The 19,529-nt window shown below is 37.0% G+C and overlaps 1 protein-coding gene across 1 annotated transcript in view; it reads right to left on the reverse strand.

The window, feature by feature from the left end:
* Positions 1 to 906: 906 nt before the first annotated feature.
* The window catches only part of LOTGIDRAFT_204198 (hypothetical protein), a 106,974-nt gene continuing 88,351 nt past the window's right edge, over positions 907 to 19,529 (reverse strand). The window contains exons 13-14 of the mRNA XM_009060430.1: positions 9,834 to 9,844; positions 907 to 923 (exon numbers count right to left, since the gene is read on the reverse strand). The gene's annotated coding sequence lies outside the window, so the exon portion shown is untranslated. The remainder of the gene's footprint in view (positions 924 to 9,833; positions 9,845 to 19,529) is intronic.

Genomic DNA, 19,529 nt, shown 5'->3' on the forward strand with positions numbered 1-19,529 from the left:
AATATTAAGAAACCATCGTGGTCTAGTTGATATTTATCTCGAGTTGTCTCCCCTTCATATGGTACAAACCGGATGCATGTGTATTTTTCATACAGGCTCATCGTCGCTTTTATTTCAACTTCCGCCTCCTCGGCTGCAATACAAAATGGACGACGATGTTCTAGTAAATTCTAACAATGGTTTTCATTGGACATAATAGTCTTGACGTCATCGGGTCAGAGTTCAATTGCAGGTGAAAAACAGCCTTCTCACAACTTGTTAGCGAAGCAGACTTTAGAAGAAAAACGAAAGTACTTATTTAAATCTGTATTTTTATCAGATGAAGAACTGAATGGATAAAATAAGCATACTTATAGTCTCATCGAATCTGTACGGGACCACCCCCTTAGTCCACCGATAGTCATGTGGTAGTTCCAGAAACCTTTTCTTTCGTAAACTTCTCCGCTTCCGTCGTCTTGAACTTCCAGCAAGTTTTTCGTTTTGGATAAGTTTTGCGTTTTCCTTTTCATCTTGCTTCAGCTCTTGCTGAAAGAATATACATGACAGGTTTATATAGAGCGTCTTCTGTGAGGTGGAAGGTGTTGCATTGTGTATATTTAAGTATCTTTGCTGTACGAAACCCAAAATATGTTTGTCTAAACAACTGGAGGATATTTCCCAGAATACACCTCTCCGCCACTTTAGCCATGTTTTTTCTAAGTCCACTCTACCAATTGACAATCGAGATTCAAAGTCTCCTACCATAAGAAGTTTGTTCTCGTCCACATTATCTAAAGGTTCTGCTTCAGCTTCATTCTTCGTTGTATTTCGATATTCTTCGTTTCGTTCCTCTTCATCTTCTACAATAGCTTCAAATAGTTCGGCTGTTCCTTCTTTATCACTCACCTCACTCTCATCGTCCTCCTAAAATAATAACAACAAATATTCAGTTCATCAGATCTCCTGCCATGCCGCCTAAACGTGTTTCAGATACAAAGTTCCTATGAGGATAGATGGTTTTTAGATGCTCTCAATTTCCGAAGCATTTTCGGTAACAAGACCCAACTTTTAATGATTCGCCTTATATTCACCTGGGTTTATTTACAGTCATTAACGATTCGATAAGGAGCAGTTATAGAAAGTGATATATTCAAAAGCGTTCAATTTCCATGATTTTGTTTTCAAATGAGTAGGAAAATCCTAGCATCGACGAAAATATACTGTTTGATCATGATCATGCCGCAACTCGAACATGGGTTGTCTTCTAGGGTCAGTTCAAAGAAGCTAAAAGTAATTACGTTATTTAGTAAAACTTAAGAAAAAATTGGTCTACCATATTCTGGGCCACAGACTCGTGTTCCGTGATCACTCCGTGTTCTGACACCTCTTGTGGAGAGTTATCAAGGGATGCGCCGATAGCTGACTCTTCTGCTTCTAGGTCCTTTATCAGCTTAATGGTCTTCTCATCAGTCGGTTCTGTGGAATTATTGAGAATTCCTGCCACTTCTGAGTCAAGGTTTGTGTCTGTGCCAGAAAAGCTTTTACTATATTGCTGCGAGTGCTCTCGCTCGAATGTACTCTCTTCCTGCAATTTTTGGTCGACTGGTGTCTCATTTGCATAGGTGTCACTCATTGTGTTTGCTTTTGGTTCAGTGTTGGATGTATTACTTGCTACACCTTCGTTGATTGCGCGTCTCCTTCTCCCGAGATTTACTGAGATGTCGTTGACTTCTGGAAGATCAGGATTTGGTTGGGCAACAGAGAGACTTTTATCTCCACCCGCAGACCGCTTCCTTCTACCGTCTTCCTGCTGCTGGTCAGAAAGATCAGGATTGGGCTTGGCAACTGAAAGAGTTGGTTCCTGACTGATAGATCGTTTCCTATCTGTTGAACGTCTCTTCCTACCACCACTTTGAACTTCTGCATTTTGATCAAATGCTGTAGATTCAGTTTCTGAATCTCTATGCCTCCTACTTGTTGCTACTGTTATTTCACTATCGTAACGGACGGTGGTATCTAGAATACCATATTGTTGGTGGAACTCGTCCGTTCCATTTCCTTCTAGATTGGTTCCCTCACTGTTAACTGTGACATCAGTATTACACTCTACTCTCAGAAGAAAGGCCAGAATAATCCCTAGAAACAGGATCATCTGAAAAAAAAATGGATAACCAGGTTACTTCCAGCGCATTCCTAAACAATGGAAGGCTGGTTTGACATAACTGCATAGATCTATAAATATTTCAATCTTTCAAATTAGCTTTGTGGTCCTAAAACGATGTCAAAAATCATAAAACTCCGACCATGTGAATAGTTTCGACATTCTGTGAACACTAATACGAATTAGCTTAGCTAGAAAATTCTCATTTCTGGAACTACGGTACGATTGGTCAAATGACGAACCTGTGTACTTAACGTCCATGCTTTCTGAATATGTAGTTTTTTTAATATTACTAATGAATCAATTTTTTACCTTTCGTCTGTCTGTGGTGAAAATGTCTTAGAGGTATTCATCTGGGTTTTATATGAGCAAAACGTCGGAAGGACTAGGAATTGATTTACATGATTTTCTACTTTGTATCTCCATAGTAATGAGAATTATAATCATACGCACATCTTAAGATCCAAATTATGCATGAATTCTTGACCACCTGGTCATGGACATACATCAGCATAGAGAAATCATTCATTAGCGTGTACAACATTTCCGCGTTATGGAAAATTCATTGATTCAAATATTTAGAAATGGATTTTCGGTATCGAATTAGTGCCTTATATTTACAACTTGACTAAGATACAATTTATATAGTAATACAGTAATCTGATTTGATTATAAAACTTAAATTTAAAATCAATTTTGACTAATCGGATATTAGAGACACTAATTTCGAGAATAGGGCTTCATATTGTTACGTTTTATGATTCCTTCGCTTCTTTCTTTCTTGTTTTATTCATATATGTCCTTATCTTCTTTTCGTCTGGTTAAATGTGTATTTTCATTTCGCTTGTTATATTTCACCAAACATCTGTGGTCGACATTTCACAGACAACTATAGGTTCTGTGGAGAAGTTTTTTTGGGGCAGGGCATTTGACTAGGTCATCAGATTTCCATGCTTTCAAATTGCTGTAACCAAATTTATCTGACCATGTTACCTTGTGATCGTAAATCTGTAACCAGTTTACCTTGTGATCACATTACCTGTAAAACTATAACTGTAGCTAATTTAACCTGTGATCATTTTACCTTGAGATCGTATTGCTGTGTCCAATTTACTGTGACCGATTTACATTGAGATCGTATTGCTGTAACCAAATTACTGTGACCGATTTACATTGAGATCGTATTGCTGTAACCAAATTACTGTGACCGATTTACCTTGAGACCAAATTACAATTACCAGTTCACTGTGGTCAATTTAACGTGTGATCGTATTTATTCCTGTCTAAAATGTTAGATGCCTATGAAACTTTGGGCACCGCCGCCCCACCCTCCAGTCCCACTTCCTTCCCCAACCCTCTGTCATTATCTATATTGTCTTTGTAGTAATTTATCTCTTGTACATTCTAACTATTGACAATGAAATAAAAACCATAATAACAATTAATAATAAATATAGATTTCAATCGATAAGGATAAAATATACATTACATGTTATTACTGATTCATTATAGTAATAACCAATATCATTACAATAAACACCGGCATTACATTACAATAATTACAAATCACTGCATTATAATAACAATATCCATTACAAATACCTGGATTTAAATCTAGTTACCTGCGCTTTAAGGTGATAAGTTCTTACTACTGTCTGAGCAAAGTATAACGTTTTTTGAATTTTGAATTTTTTATGAGAATTGAAATATCCGCCTCAAAATAGTATAGTCTTAAAATGTCTTTGTGTTGATAGAAATATAAACATGAACACACATTATGTCTTCAAAATTTATTTTACAGAGGACAATTTTCAGCCCAAATTTCGGAACCTGCAAGGAGTTTTATTTTTTTTATCAATGCAAAGACATTCTAAAACTAACAGTACTATTTTTGAGTCTGATATCCCAATTCACTTAATAAATATAGAAAAACTTCAAAAACAGACAATAAGATACTTTGCCAGACATAGTAACATACGTCGACACGGCCGAATTGTTTGTATTTGGACATTTGACAAAAATGACCACCAGCAACATGAATAGACGTTAATGTATATCATTTAGATATTTAAACTGTTTCAACCTTGTAATTGTTCAAGTATTTAACCTCTAAGTACCTAAGTTCCAATAATCTATGTTTACCAATGAACTAACTAATTGGTAAGGAGGCGTTATAAGGTGTTTTGTCAAATATATTCAGACGATTCGTTCTCCAGATATTTTTATTTTCTGTCAGGTGTAAAGTGTTAGTTAAAACATCTGCTGTGGGGTTCTCGTAGTTTGGTGTCAATTCATCCGGATCGTAGCCCAAACGACGTAACATCGGAGCAATTACATCCATATTATTCAGGGTTTCGTCATCGTAGAATCCTATCCATGATGACAAGGCTTCTGTATTGACTGGTTTTACTATCTGATTGGTGGAGAACTCAGTCCTGAAGAATAGAAAGTGAAATATTAATGAGATGTGGTCCGATACTTTGTTTTAAACAGCCGATAAACACTTCCAGATGGAACCTAAAATGCTATTCTTTGCGAGGCTTGATTCGGCTCTTTCCACGGATAAAGAGAATATTAAAAGGACCAAACTTATACATGTATTACAATATTACGAGAAATGGGGTTACTTTTTACTTCAGAATTGCCTAATGAAGTCGGACAATGTCTTGCAAGATGATATAAAGTTTTCCAGGGTTGTGTAAAACTGACTAATGGTGGTACATATTGCCAACACATGTATATCGGAGGTTCCCGCTGATTATCATACGGTATGTTCATTTATTGCATAAAAACTATAGGTCAAATCCCCCATGTATGTTCCTAGGGGTAATGAGTAGCCGGTTCGGAATGGCTATTGCTGTTTCTCACAAAGATCAATGCAAAAGCCATGTGTATGTACAGAAGAAACAGTATATACAGATGAGACAGTGACCCCCCCCCCCCCCCCCCTTTAAACAATACATGGGTCATACATCATCTTCACAATGTCCAGCTATTGCGAACTTCGTCTTATACCTTGACTGCAATAGCCACCTTTATTGTATCATGGGAGTTTGTAAATGCAGTGATTTGATTGGATTGTACGCCAGCGGATGCAGCCAATCAGAACCCTCGACAGAAAGTCTGTGAACAATAAGCCTGTATTTTCCGGCCTACAATGCAATAAAAGGTGGCTATTGCAGTCAAGGTATTAATACGCATGTCTTTGTGAAGATCATCATACCTGGAAAGAGCGATTCCTCCTGGTTTTTCTATAAAATCTTCATGATGAAGTACATCATTACTCCAAGGAATGTTAAGAAAATCGAAAATTCGATGTAACCATTCTTCTTTATGAATCACCAACTGTTCATAATAGACGGGTAAACATCGTTCAGGTCCGACACGTACACATTGTGTGTACATTACCCCTATACCTTGGTTCCATCGCCTTAAACATTGACTTTTATTATTCCGATTGAACCCAGTGATAGGCACATTCCTGGTAATAACGGAATGTATAACAGCACGACCATCTCGTATCATTAAGATGAATTTGGAATTCGGATATATGTAGGAAAGAAAAATTATGAATTTCAAGGCGAATGGATCTTTGTTACAAAAATATTGAGCGTAAGAACCATGTTTTACAATAATTTCTAGAATCATCTCTTTAAATAGATTATCTAGAAGAGTTGAATTAATTCCTGCTTCAGCAAGGCGTCGCTTCTCTCCTGGTGAAGATTCCACATTATTCCTCATAAATAGCAGATTTGGTATCAGCCTCGTTTCCTCTCCACACCGGATGTGCGGATGTGCGTCGAGAAGCGCGCGCATCAACGTAGTTCCGCTTCTTGGCATTCCACCAATGAAAATCAAAGGAGATGAAGCGTTGTACAATTTCTCTTTCGTCTTCACCTTGACAACTGGCGCTTTTCTTCCAATATACTGACATTGTTCAATATGATATGTCAAACTTATATAACACACTACAATAAACACCACAAACACCAAAAATAACACAAGATTATTCCTCACTTTCACCATTGTGATATTGTTATCGAAACACAGTCTGCCATCGTGAAATTCTTGAAAACTAACTTTTATCGTTCAATCTGAATATAGAAAAAAGGAATTCGAGTTAAAAAATATTCATATTAATGCCTGTCGTGTTAGAATTCGGTGGTTATAAATACAGACTTAGAAAACTATGGGATATTTGCTATATAACAGTGGCTCAACTACCCTAAGGGGCGAGTTGATCCCCCCCCCCCCCATCCCTAGAGGAGCCCCAAAGTAAGTACAGAGGTGTCTCAGAATGTAGGAGGGGTATACAGGAAGGGTATGTATGGGGCCACCACCCCTCATTTAGTCCACGGGTCCCTCTTCTCGTCGAGCCACTGATAGACCTGGACAGTCATAAAAGGACTCCATTGTCTCCACCCAAAGACATCGGCTATTAATGGAATAAGACGATAAACCGAGAGAGACCCCGTGTGCTACAAGATGGAATCGTAAAAGATGGAAGAATGACAAATCTCCCTCATTGCACACTTATGGTGTTGCCCAATTCGAATGATATACGTAAAAACTACATTTCATTGTTTAAATTTTTAACCAACGCCCAACTGAGCATTACGGGGGTATGTAGGGCAAATTTCTAATATTAGAAAATAAATGTAAACTATACTGCAGTTCTGTAAAACCTTACATCTCTAGATAATTTCAAATGTTTACTTTACTAACAAAAACTAGATAACTGGCTCACGGAAACTATAAACGGTACTACCAGACAATGACAGGAAAGAAAACATATTACTTACATGAAAATGCAGAGTTATTCAAATTCTGAGGAATTTATGGTTTTATGCTAACTGCATGGCTGATAATGGTTAAAACAGAACTAACTATGGCGAAACACTTGAAACACGAAATGTAACAGACTTATTAAAACTGTATAATATATACACTCAAAACTATTTCACTCTACAGTCGTATTGAACATAATTAGAATAAAATCGGCGGTTTAGAATTTCAAAGTTATTAAAAGATTAAGTGTTCCGTTGTCAACATTACTGCCGTTCTAAATAGGCGAGCCGTTGTTGATTCGTGTGTTCCGTTGTACAATCACGAGTACAACGTGTTAGGCGAGCCGTTGTTGATTCGTGTGTAACTTTGTGTTAGGCGAGCCGTTATTGATTTGTATGAATTTTGTGTTAGGCGAACCGTTGTTGATTTGAGTGCTACGTTGTACTCTCGCTTGCTCCGTTGATCATGCGTGAGAACAACGTATTAGTCGAGCTGCCAATTTTGACCCATGACTTTAAGGGTCCTGTCGTAGATTTTTTACGAAAGTATTTACTTATTTTACTTAGTTTATATCTACATAGAACACACTGCAATGCCCCCCCTCCCCCCAAATGGATTGCTCCCCTGAAAGCAATTGATACAACTGAGCATTCCCATTACTGCAACTAAACACTATACACCATTGCCCCTCCGGATATATTTCTTGCCCCTCCGGATATATTTCTTGCCCCTCCGGATATATTTCTTGCCCCTCCGGAAATATTTCTTGCCCCTCCGAAAATATTTCTTGCCCCTCCGGGTCTGTAGTATGATGATGTATATCTTGATTCTTGAATTCCCATTCTCCAGTTCTTCCTTCAAGCTCCTTCCCCTAGTATTGGGGTCGAGCTGTTGCAGTTAATGCAGACATGTTTAACTCTTACATTGAGCTAATTAAAACTGTCGTTGATTTGACAAACATATTTTACAGAAATGACATCCTAGAACATATGTTTGGCAGATTAAAATTGCAGATTTCATTTCGTTTCTATATCAACACAGAAACAACCCAAAAACAATGCATAGGAACCTTCATCTTAATCAGAATAGAAACAGCTGAATGCGACAACCTTTCAATTCAACTGAAAACATATTGTTTACATGACGAAAATACTTTCAAAGTGTCACGCAAAAATATTCTCTTTCATGTGTTTTGATATAGATGTCAATGGTTTTCAGGTTTCATTTCTTTTTCAACATGTTTACCTTATCTCGAGATCTCCAGATTAAACGAGATCTCAGTTTTATTACATGTACGCCATCTTGTTTTATTTGAAATAAATGCTTTTCAGTTCCTTGATCTAAAATTGAAATCAAGATTTGAGTAAATAATATACATGAGCAGCTGTTGTGCATCCAAACTACCAACATTCCAAAAACTAGCAGAATAAGACTCGATACCATGGAGCCGCCATTGTTTGAAAATACGGCATAGCAGTAATTAATTGATTAGTTGAATCTGCATCGATACAACATGGATTCTCAAAGCTGGATATATAGTTATTTGTGCTAAGAATGGTTTAAAATCAGATTCCATGTTTCTTTCGAAAGAAACGTACCTGAAATAATGTGACAGGAACATCTGTGGTTCCAAAGACAGGTGATAGACAGATATTGATATATAACAAGAGACTAAAACATATAAAATGAATTCTGATTTAGACTAATCATCATTTTTAAATTTGGAGTCTGATATACAAAGGTATGTATGTTTCTATGTTCGTGCATTTCTTCTGCTTCTATCCAATTTTTTATTCACTTGCTGATAGCTCAAACAGTCGCTCAACTAGATGAGGGGGGAGGGGGGGTGGTGGGTTGAGGCCTCTCCCCCTGGGAAATATTCCTTTATTTATGCTCCCCTGTATTCTGAGACCCGTCTGTAAGTTAATTCAATAACTGTTAATGGAAGATTTTTCAGAGTTTCAGTTTGTAGTTAATGATATTTCACTCATCTATATATTACTGGTTGTTTAGTTTGATTATATTTTAATGTTTTGGTACATACATTTTAATTATTTTTTGGGGGTGATGGGGGGGGGGGGGAGTTATTTTGTCCCCTTTTGTAAGAGGGTCTGCGAACTCGGTTCAACCAGTCCTGAAGCCTATTTTACCAACTTAACGTAAGGTGATTTAGAAGTTTCAGTATAGTACATGTATTTCTTAAAATCGGGTTGTTGTCTTAGTTATTTTTTTTTTTTTGTGTGAAAGAGACTCAAGCTTATAGAATATTGGCTTCGAAGATCAAGGGTCAGCTACCAAATGACTCGTACATCTTGGTTAAATCAAGATGGCTTTTGATAAGCATCTGTCAGTTTCTCATGGAGTCGAAATTCTATCTAATGTTTATTTCTATATATATAGCATGATGTATTCTGCCATAATGATAGCACTGACCATAGCTTGTAGCAATGGAGTTGGGGGTCATACTATGCCTACAACTGTAATTATAACCACTCCCTATACCAGCCCACCCCCTCAAGGTAAGGCAATCTAGCCGGAAGTGAGTTGTGATGTATGTGAAGGGTGAATGGAAATCAAACCTCGTGGTCGTATGAAACCCGACCCTTTTACAGCTACAGTATAAATACCTTATAGATGAGATGACTCTTATCGCGGAAGGGGAAGTTCAGTGCATTAAACTCGTTCCATACTAAGTGATCTTTGCAAGAGAAACTTATGTCCAATATTATAGATCCTTAGACAGTCCAGAAATCGCCACTATGTGTCTCAGCCTAGCTGCATATTCACATCGATGACAAGTTCATATTTTGGCCAGAAAAACGAATTTTGGCAATGGATGGCATCTGCGAACTTTTTGCAAACGTCGATGTGCCCAAGAGGCGAAATGCAGGAATTGGTCAAGTTCTCATAGAAGTACCAGTTGCTGGCATCCTTTTAATTTCTGGATCCTCTCAGATTTTGTCTTTCTCAAGGTCTCCTGAGCCTCTTGAAACAATCCGATTCATCCATTGTTCGTTTCTTTGACAGAATGCAATGTGTATGGTAACGTCTTTGCTATTGGTGACACGTATGAGGATAAACACGCAGGCAACGAAATGTGCCGCGTCTACGAGTGTGGGCAATACGGAAGCTACCCACCGTTTGCTTACAGTCACTTTGGTAAGTATACGTAGGTAATCTTTATATAGATTTTGGAGAAAGGGGGAGGGTTTGACTGCCCCCAAACGTACAGGCCATGTATTCTCGAACTCTCTTAGCCCTAGGATGTCCTAGAATTAGAAACGTGTTAGAAGATGAGAAACTAGGACATCCTGGCATTAAGATTGTTTCGAGAACACGCCGCTAGGTCTAGGTTGGAACCGATACTACAAAGTCTGAAAACTTTCTGATAGTTGACTGGGTAGTTTTCTTCTGGTTATTTTGATCATGCTTCTTTGGATCGGGAATTGAAACTCGCATCATGGACTAGTCCGAAAGATCTTCCTTTCAGGCCTCGGGCCAATTTAACAGTTGGTGAATTTGAAGTAAACAACTGTCACAATAGCTATCAGAGGTCGGAATATAGACAGGTGTTTCAGACTAATCACGGACAAGAGGTTAGCCTCAGTATCCTGTTTTGAAGATGTTCTCAATCTTAAGTTAGATTTCGTGGAGGGAAGTTAACTTCTCCTAAATACCGAAACTTCACTTTGAATTTGGAAGACAGGCCACTCTGTTTAACCGCCATGTTCCTCGCTTTCTTGTGGACGAGAAATCAAAAGAAGTAATGGCCGCAATCGGCTTCCATACTAAATAAGATATTGTTTCTTACAGAATGTTATGACTCTACAACTGATAAATGTGTTACTTTTTATTCTACCCAGATGAAAGATGGCTGTGAACGAGTGTGTGAACCCTATACAGGATATGGAGGGCCTGGTTGGGTTCCTAATGGTATTGATTAATTTTTTATAATGAGTTTTAAGTTTAATGTACCATTTTTGTCCAGCAAAGGCATTTGAGTCAATTCAAAGCGTAAAAATATGCTATCTACTTTAGTTAGTCATTGAAGAAGTTATAGAGACTAGTTTCAGTTAAGATTTATAAATTAACTTAAGTTAGTCTTTTTAAGAGGTTGTAGAGACTAGTTTCAGTTAAGATTTATATCTGAACTGCTCTAGTTTATGAAACGAATCGCTTGACGTGCAACATATCATACAATTTAAATCTATCAGGGGACGTAACTTTACAATTATATCTATCATTGCAGACATTGTTCAGGGGTTAAAGGGACAAGCACGCCATTTTGAGGGGTTGATTTTAAACGTGAATATATTAAAATAATATTACTAGAAAAGTACTAGAAATGTACGAAGATCGCATAATTCCTTTAAAAATACCTCAAACTAGGAATTTATTTGGCAGTGTCTCGTCTCTTTAACGTTAAAACGCGGATAATTCTGGACACACGCGGATTTGAAGGCTCAAATTTCGACGGTAGATGAGAACACTATTACTGATTAGCTTAGCTAGAAAAAGTCTTCCTGAGACTTAAAGTACGGTTGGTAAAAAACATGACACATCTGTCCCTTTCACTAATGCCTGGGAATGCATGTATAGCCACATATTCAACCACTTCACATCTAGTCTGTGATATCTCGATTTATTTCCCGATGCTATTATAATTGAATATAGTCTATATGTTTATGGTGATCCACCTGATATGTTATGATGTCCACACTGTATTTAAAGATTATCTTAAACTTATCATTACAGGCTGTGACACAACTGCACCAACTACAACACCCCCTCCCCCAACAACAACAACCCCACCCCTAACAACAACAACCCCACCCCTAACAACAACACAGGGTAAGTCCATTTTCTATACAAACATGTAGCAGGAAGTCAGGGCGTCTGAAAATACACAAGCGATACGATTTGGATGCTCTTAAGATTTCACTTGATTCTTCCAAATGTATCACCTTTTCATTAGAAGTACTTACTCTTCTAGACACCTGATACCACTTTTCATTATGGAATACTTACTGACTTATAATTGATATAGGCCTACAGGCAGATGTGGCACCAGGCAGGGCATTCTTACTCTTCTAGACACCTGATACCACTTTTCATTATGGAATACTTACTCACTTATGGTTGATATACTTCCTCATGTGAAAAGATCATTACCTGCAACTAATGTTCGCCAATATGTTGATTTAGATTTCGGGTTTCGTTTTGCGGAACTTTTTTTTAAATATCTTTGTGTTATTTTACTTACAGGTTGCACCTTCGGTGGTGAGCATTATTCTTTTGGTGCCATTCCAAACTCCGGTGGGTGTACCTGTGATAATTCGGGGTATGTGATATGTCCTTAGAGTTAAAATGTAATAAAATACAGATTCATTAAAACAATTCCATATCATATTCGTTTCAATCTTCTGCTGGTTTCATTCAGTTTAAAGCGACAGATTCGCCAGTAATTGAGAAATTTCACCATCGAAATTTGAGCCTTCAAATCTATGTACATGTATGTCCAAAATTATCCCTGCTTTTAAGTTGAAATGACGACTCGTCTTTCCTTGAAACTCTTTCACATATAGAAATAGAGAGTGAAATTCCTAGTTTGTAAGAAATTGTGCCCATTTAGTACATTTCTAGTACTTCTGAAGACTATTTACATATATTCAAGACCCACAACAATCCCCGAGTTAACGTTTGATGACATTTCTCTAAAAGTCTCACGAGAATTAACGTATAAGGACATTTCTCTCAAAGTCTCACGAGAATTAACGTATAAGGACATTTCTCTCAAAGCCTGATGAAAGTTAACATCTTAGCAAATTATCTATCCTTTATCATCCAGCCCAAATTGGTTGCGACTGGGAAGACTAGGTGTCAGAGACTACAATTCGTCAAAATATTAAGAACTTTAAATTCAAACTGTAGCCTTTACCACATTAGAATCCAAATTTGGTGGATTTGATTAACACTAACGTCAAGGGCAATAACTCAATATTGATTAAGTCGAAATATTGTCATCTTATTAACTTGGGCGTTATCATATCAATCTTTCATGCGTGTGGGCTATATACAAACATGGCTAACAACGATAAATATTGGGATTTTCCAAATAGTTATTTGTATCATTATATCTTAAGCGTAATACGTGTATATTTTAAATGAAAGAGTTTGGCGTCCAATAATTTTGGTCTTGTTTGCGTTTAAAAAAAATTTACACGATCATGTATGAAAAATGAAAACACACATTGAAAGAAAAAGGCACAAATCGTCTTTAAGTTATAGCAAATAATCATTATAAAGTAACATCGTTGTGAATCGGGGAACACATTTACACCAACCACATTTTGATCGGTCTTTCTTTTCAACTTTTCGTGTTGTGTGATTGTTGTATTTCTCTAATTCAATCATTGTTGATTAACGTATAGAACTAGTGTATAGATATTAGCCTATTATCATTGAAGTTCAGTTTTTTTGAAAAAGGTTAAATTGCTCGTAACAAGGAGGAAGTGATAAAATTTTACATTGGATGTACACAATAAAGATTAGTGAGTGAGTGAGGCGAGATAATGTGTCATTTTTTGATTTGGTAACGAGGAAGAAAACGAAAGCAGACTAAGTAATTTCACACTTGAAGAGGTAGAGTATTTGAAGAGAGAATGTCGACAAGGGCCGCTATCAGCATTATTTTCTGTATTTTTATTGTTTCTGTCAAAGGTGAGATTTAAAAGTTTTTATTATTTTGTTGTAGTGGAAAACGAAGGTATTCGAAGATGAAATGTTTAAATTTTAAGTAAGTCTCAGGTCGTCCTGGGGGATTTTCAACATCTACAGAGAAGAATTTGATCAATCACGGAATCTAGTGGGCTTAAGATGCAGGCATACGAACGGTTATGGTCGGCGATTTATGACGCTAAATCGAATCTTGAGTAAAATCTCGCGTGTACCCGCGCTTCTACGACAAGATTATCGCGTCCCCGACAGGATTTATAGTGTCAAACAAGTTTGATTATTGTCTCCGATAGTTTTATCGTCTGCAAGACAGACCGTCATCATCCAATCAGATTCATTTCCCTTTCAACGGTATGAAAACGCATCTCCGGGTCTTAGTGGCTAGGAGGTATACGAAGGGAGCAAAAATTACTTAAAACTTTTCGCTTACCCTATCTGTCAGTCAAGATATCACGTGAATATTAACAATTAAGTGAAACACTTAGTAGAAAATTAAGCTAATACTGATTGGATGAAAAGGTAGGCTAGATTCTTAGGTCTGTAGTCCCTGAGTAACGAACAACAATCAACCACCATACTTCATCTGTATATTTTCCCTCGATAGATAGAAAGACAAGTCTTTAGAGCAGGTTAAAGCCGCTGTCCTGGTTACATTTCCCTCATTGCACACTGAATGGCATTCGTTTTCGTTAGCCTACAGAGGTGTTAGAGAGTAGGATGTATAACTACGTTTTATCAAAGGCTTTATGAAAAAAATTCCAAACGACTGACAGCTATATGACAGAATAATGTCGTTTAATGTCGTATAATGTACTTTCTCGGGAATTTCCCTATAATACTGATTTTTTTAAAAGATATAATAAGATATATCACGAAGCAGACGTCGTGTTTGTATAACAGGTGTATATTCAACGATCCAGACGAGAGTATATTGAACCATATCAATAACTTAATAACTTAATAATACTTAACGGGTGTGTCAGTTAAACAGTTAGGCAACATATTTTAAATACTATTATTACTATAACATAATATTAAATTTGAATGAAAGTAGGGTGCGTTTCAGAGTCAAAATGCTATCCATTAAACGTATATGGCTTTTTAAGTGTTTCGGGAATTGCTAGTCTATAGGCCTAATATTGTATTTGAAAGTATTTATATTTATAAAAAAGAACAGTGTGTTTCAAATCGTTGCCAAGTAAACGTAAGCATTCTCTATAATAGGCTTGTTTTCTAAACCTTTTTTTGTGTTTCAGGGGCACTGATATAATCAATTTGAGCATTTGTTTTATAGCAAAGTCGGTTAAGTCATTTCCATGGTAACTTCGAACAAAATAATGGTGGTCTTGGGTTCTAATCAGTATCGGCGTGTGAAAGTCATCTTTTTCATTATTCCAATCGTCTCTGCAACAAATGAGTAGAGATAACCTTGGAAAGATCAATGCCAAGAGATTTATTTGACTAAGAACCAACTGGTAGAAAGGATCTTCATGAACTTAAGTTGGTAACCTTGTAAAGTTCAATGCCAAGAGATTTGACTAAGGGCCAGCTGGTAGAAAGGATCCTTTATTGTAAACCTAAGTTTTTACCCTTATAAAATAAAGTTGTTTCTTTCTTTAGTTCGAGTTATATTTTCTAAGTTATGAAATTGTTTAAACACTAAAATATAAACCGGTCAAACAGGATGTCACGTTAGTTATACGGATGTCTTTATAATCTTGAACCAATCCCTTATTTACTAACGCCTCAGGTAGAAAACTTCGTTTTGTACCTTGACTCCAATAATCACCTTTCTTGTATCACGGAATGCGGCGACTTGAATGGATTGTACGCTACAGAATACAGCCAATCAGAACTCTCGAGAACAGACTGTAGTCATTAAAGCTTATTGTTTACAGATTTCTGTCGGGACTCTGATTGGCTGTATTCATTGAAAGTATTTCCTACTTCCGTTTTCTTTTTCAGCTCAAGTCAGGATTAGCCAGACGCCCAGTATATTTGTCGAAGGCGAGACTGGGGCAATAACTTGCACGGCTGATGTTGATACTGAAGAGATAAAAATAACCAGAAATTCAACCTCAGTCTTGACGTGTGTTTCATTTGATCGTTCGACTTGTAATCATTCCGCAGACTACCTATTGTCTACTTCTGCAAAAATAAATGTTACACTTAGCATTCCACAGTTATCCAGGAATAGAGATGAAGGACAATGGAAATGCTTAATACAAAATAGTAGTGCTTCTTTAAATCTTGATGTTAATGGTAATATTTTGATATATTTTCCCTCCCTAAATTATTCCTGGATAATTCTTGTTGCATGTGAGAAATAAACTCGGATATTTAGACACTTTGAGATGTTTTCAATTTGTGGGCAGTCTTTAAAATCGTTGAAGATTCTGCTTTATTTATGGTTCAGAATTTTGTTTTTTTTGTTAGATATTCGACCTTTTTTATTCCTTCACTTCGGCCTTAGGGTCAGGAAAAAAGGGTTAATTCAAGTAGAACCTTTGTACGTAACTTGGCCTGGGTTAAGAAACTGAAATGAAAATTGTCCCTGTCAACAAAAACAACACAAATACACACATTTTTCGCCATAACTTTTTGTCAAAATTTGATCTTTCCATTGACTAATGTTCCAAGTCTTTCCAAAGTTTCTGACAACTTTAAAATTTCTAGACTGTCGCCTTTTAAACTCTATTTCAGTGCCAGTGAGTTCTGTAGAAATAGAAAACAAAGCGAAGTTGAGTTTCGTCGATGGAATCACCCAAATCATAAAGTGTAAGGTTCAACCGGTCGCAGTCAAACCACCACCGAATATAACGTGGAAGATAGACGGAGTGGTAAAATCTACAGAGATCTCTGATGAATACAGCTATAAAGCAGCGAAATCGGATAATAAAAAATCGCTGGAATGCCTAGCCGAAAATAGCATTGGACCGGCTAAAACCGACACACTTGTTTTGAACGTTAAATGTAAGTTAACATCATTGTTTTGAACGTTAAATGTAAGTTAACATCAATGTTTTGAACGTTAAATGTAAGTTAACATCATTGTTTTGAACGTTAAATGTAAGTTAACATCAATGTTTTGAACGTTAAATGTAAGTTAACATCATTGTTTTGAACGTTAAATGTAAGTTAACATCAATGTTTTGAACGTTAAATGTAAGTTAACATCATTGTTTTGAACGTTAAATGTAAGTTAACATCAATGTTTTGAACGTTAAATGTAAGTTAACATCATTGTTTTGAAAGTTAAATGTAAGTTAACATCATTGTTTTGAACGTTTAAATGTAAGTTAACATCAATGTTTTGAACGTTAAATGTAAGTTAACATCACTGTTTTGAACGTTAAATGTAAGTTAACATCATTGTTTTGAACGTTAAATGTAAGTTAACATCATTGTTTTGAACGTTTAAATGCTGATTTACACTGATGTGCTTTAGACATACCCTATAGTTTTGTAGTTAGTGGCCAAACGGTCTTCTGGGAAGATTCCGCCATCGCTCTACTACATAACACGGTATTGAATGACAGCCATTGTTTGTCGGAACTATGCCCAGAGTTTCACGTGGTCAAGTAGAAGTTCAGACATCACAGGCTGGTAGTTTAGGACTACATGTATATGTAAACAAATCCAATAGAAAAAGAAATCCTTTTATAGCAAAAAATATACAATTGATTGCACAAGGCTTTAATAGCTAGGGACCTGTATCCTGGCAACTTAATCTCGAAACGATCTTAGTGCTAGGATGTACCAGGTCCTTATCTTCTTACATTGATTCTAGGATATCCTATCGATAAGATTGTTTCGAGAGTATGTGGCCAGGTCGCCATGTTACTATAACTTGACAGGTCGTAGGGAAATTGTCGGAAGTAAAGAGGCTCGCCTGCATTAGGCTCCAGAATACACATCGAAATCTTACATTCATTACCCAGATAGATAACCAATTACCAATGGTAGTGGAATGTTTGAATCAAGGTGTATTTCTATTGTAGATATACCTGTCGTCAGTATCGAACCGAGCATATCACCTTATAAAATCATAGAAGGAAATAATGTCAAATTCACCTGTAGTTATGATGCAAATCCAACGCCAACTGAGTTTAACGTATTCAGTTCCAGTCGCACTCGTTCGTTTTCCGGACAAGTGGTACCAATTTCAAAAATTTCCAGGAACTCTACTGGTGCTTTCTTTTGTATGGTTACAAATACAGTAGGAAACGGGACCTCAAAAGACATCGAAGTTGATGTACTTTATCCACCAACGATACAACTCCGTTCAGAAAATAGAGTCATTGAAAACAGTGCCTTCTCTATTGATTGTGATGTAGACTCGAAACCCCCAGCAAACACTGTTTCATGGAAGAACACTAATGGCCGTACATTAAAGTTTGCTAACATCAGCCAGGCCGATTCGGGAATTTATACCTGTACTGCTTCCAATACGATGGTGCCGTCAGTAGGTTCGGCTGTTACTGGGCGTGATACCAAAACAACTCGTGTTAACGTTCTATGTAAGTAAAAGATAACTTTCTTATGACAAATTTTTAGAAAGCAGTAACCCTACCAATGAATGAATGAATGATCGACCGAACCAACACCGGAAACGGAAAAAGGAACGAAAACGAAACGAAACGAAACGAATGAAAGAATGAAGGAATGAATATCCATCCTTCCTCTTGTCTGACAATAGCAACTAGCTTTTATGTGGTAGCAATAGCCTATATTACTATTTTGTAGATGGACCAGAAGTTGTTGTTCTAAAGGAATCAATCGAGGTCATAGAATTCAGAAATTTGAAGACTTCGTGCACAGTCGGTTCAAATCCACCAGCGAAAATTAAATGGTTGTCACCGGATAACCGAGTTTTATCCCAAACAGCTGATCTTGAATTAAACAACGTCAACCGAACGAACGCTGGTAATTACACATGCAAAGGTACCGTCACATTCAACCCTACTTCCGGTTCAGGCGTCACACGAACGGCATCAAAGGTTACATCGATTACAGTTTTACGTAAGTACCACATTGAATGCACACGCATCTTAACGTTAATGTCAAGGACGTCACGTGATATATGCATGTGGATTTCAGTGGTTTATCGTTTTCAGTTGTACCACGTTGACATTGACCCAATAGAAGTTTACTAGTGTTTATCTGTTTGCTAAAGTTCGCCGGGATGACTAAGATTAAAGAAAAGGTGATAATTATTATCACATTTCAACTGAGCTCCACAGGGAGATAACTCATGATACAAAATTGATATTTTAAGACTACAATTATAAATTGTACGAAAGATAATTTCGTGTTATCGAGAAGCCTATGAAATACTTCTTATTTAATTACCTTCAGATGTTCCCAAAACACCAACTAAACTTCTCTTCGTGAATTCCACTGATACGACTATATGCGTTAAGTGGGAAGCTGACTTTAACGGAGGGAGAGATCAGAATTTCACTATACAGTACAGCATAGATAACAAAACATGGATCGATTCACAACAAATTCCCGAACGCACCAATACCAAAGAACTAGGAATTTCGTCAAAAGAATTAAGCTACTGTTTACGAAACCTGTCGCCCGATACCGAATACTCTGTCAGAATATTCCCACAAAATCTTGTGGGAAAATCAGAGTATGTTTACTTCCAACCCGCCTGCTGTAAACCAATCAGAACTCAGATCCAAATCACAGGTAAGGTCTCCGGGGTGTAACAGACACTTGCCTCGTCCTGTCCCGTCTACCTGTCCATTCCTTTCAATGGCTTGGCCAGTGAGGTGAGGAGCATTTGACCCCCATAAAAATACAGTTTGTACCCCTTTGAGTTTTATACGTTTTTGCCCGAAAATATGTGTCAGGT

This window comes from Lottia gigantea, assembly GCF_000327385.1.
Source record: "Lottia gigantea unplaced genomic scaffold LOTGIsca_42, whole genome shotgun sequence".
NCBI classification, from domain to species: Eukaryota; Metazoa; Mollusca; class Gastropoda; family Lottiidae; genus Lottia; species Lottia gigantea.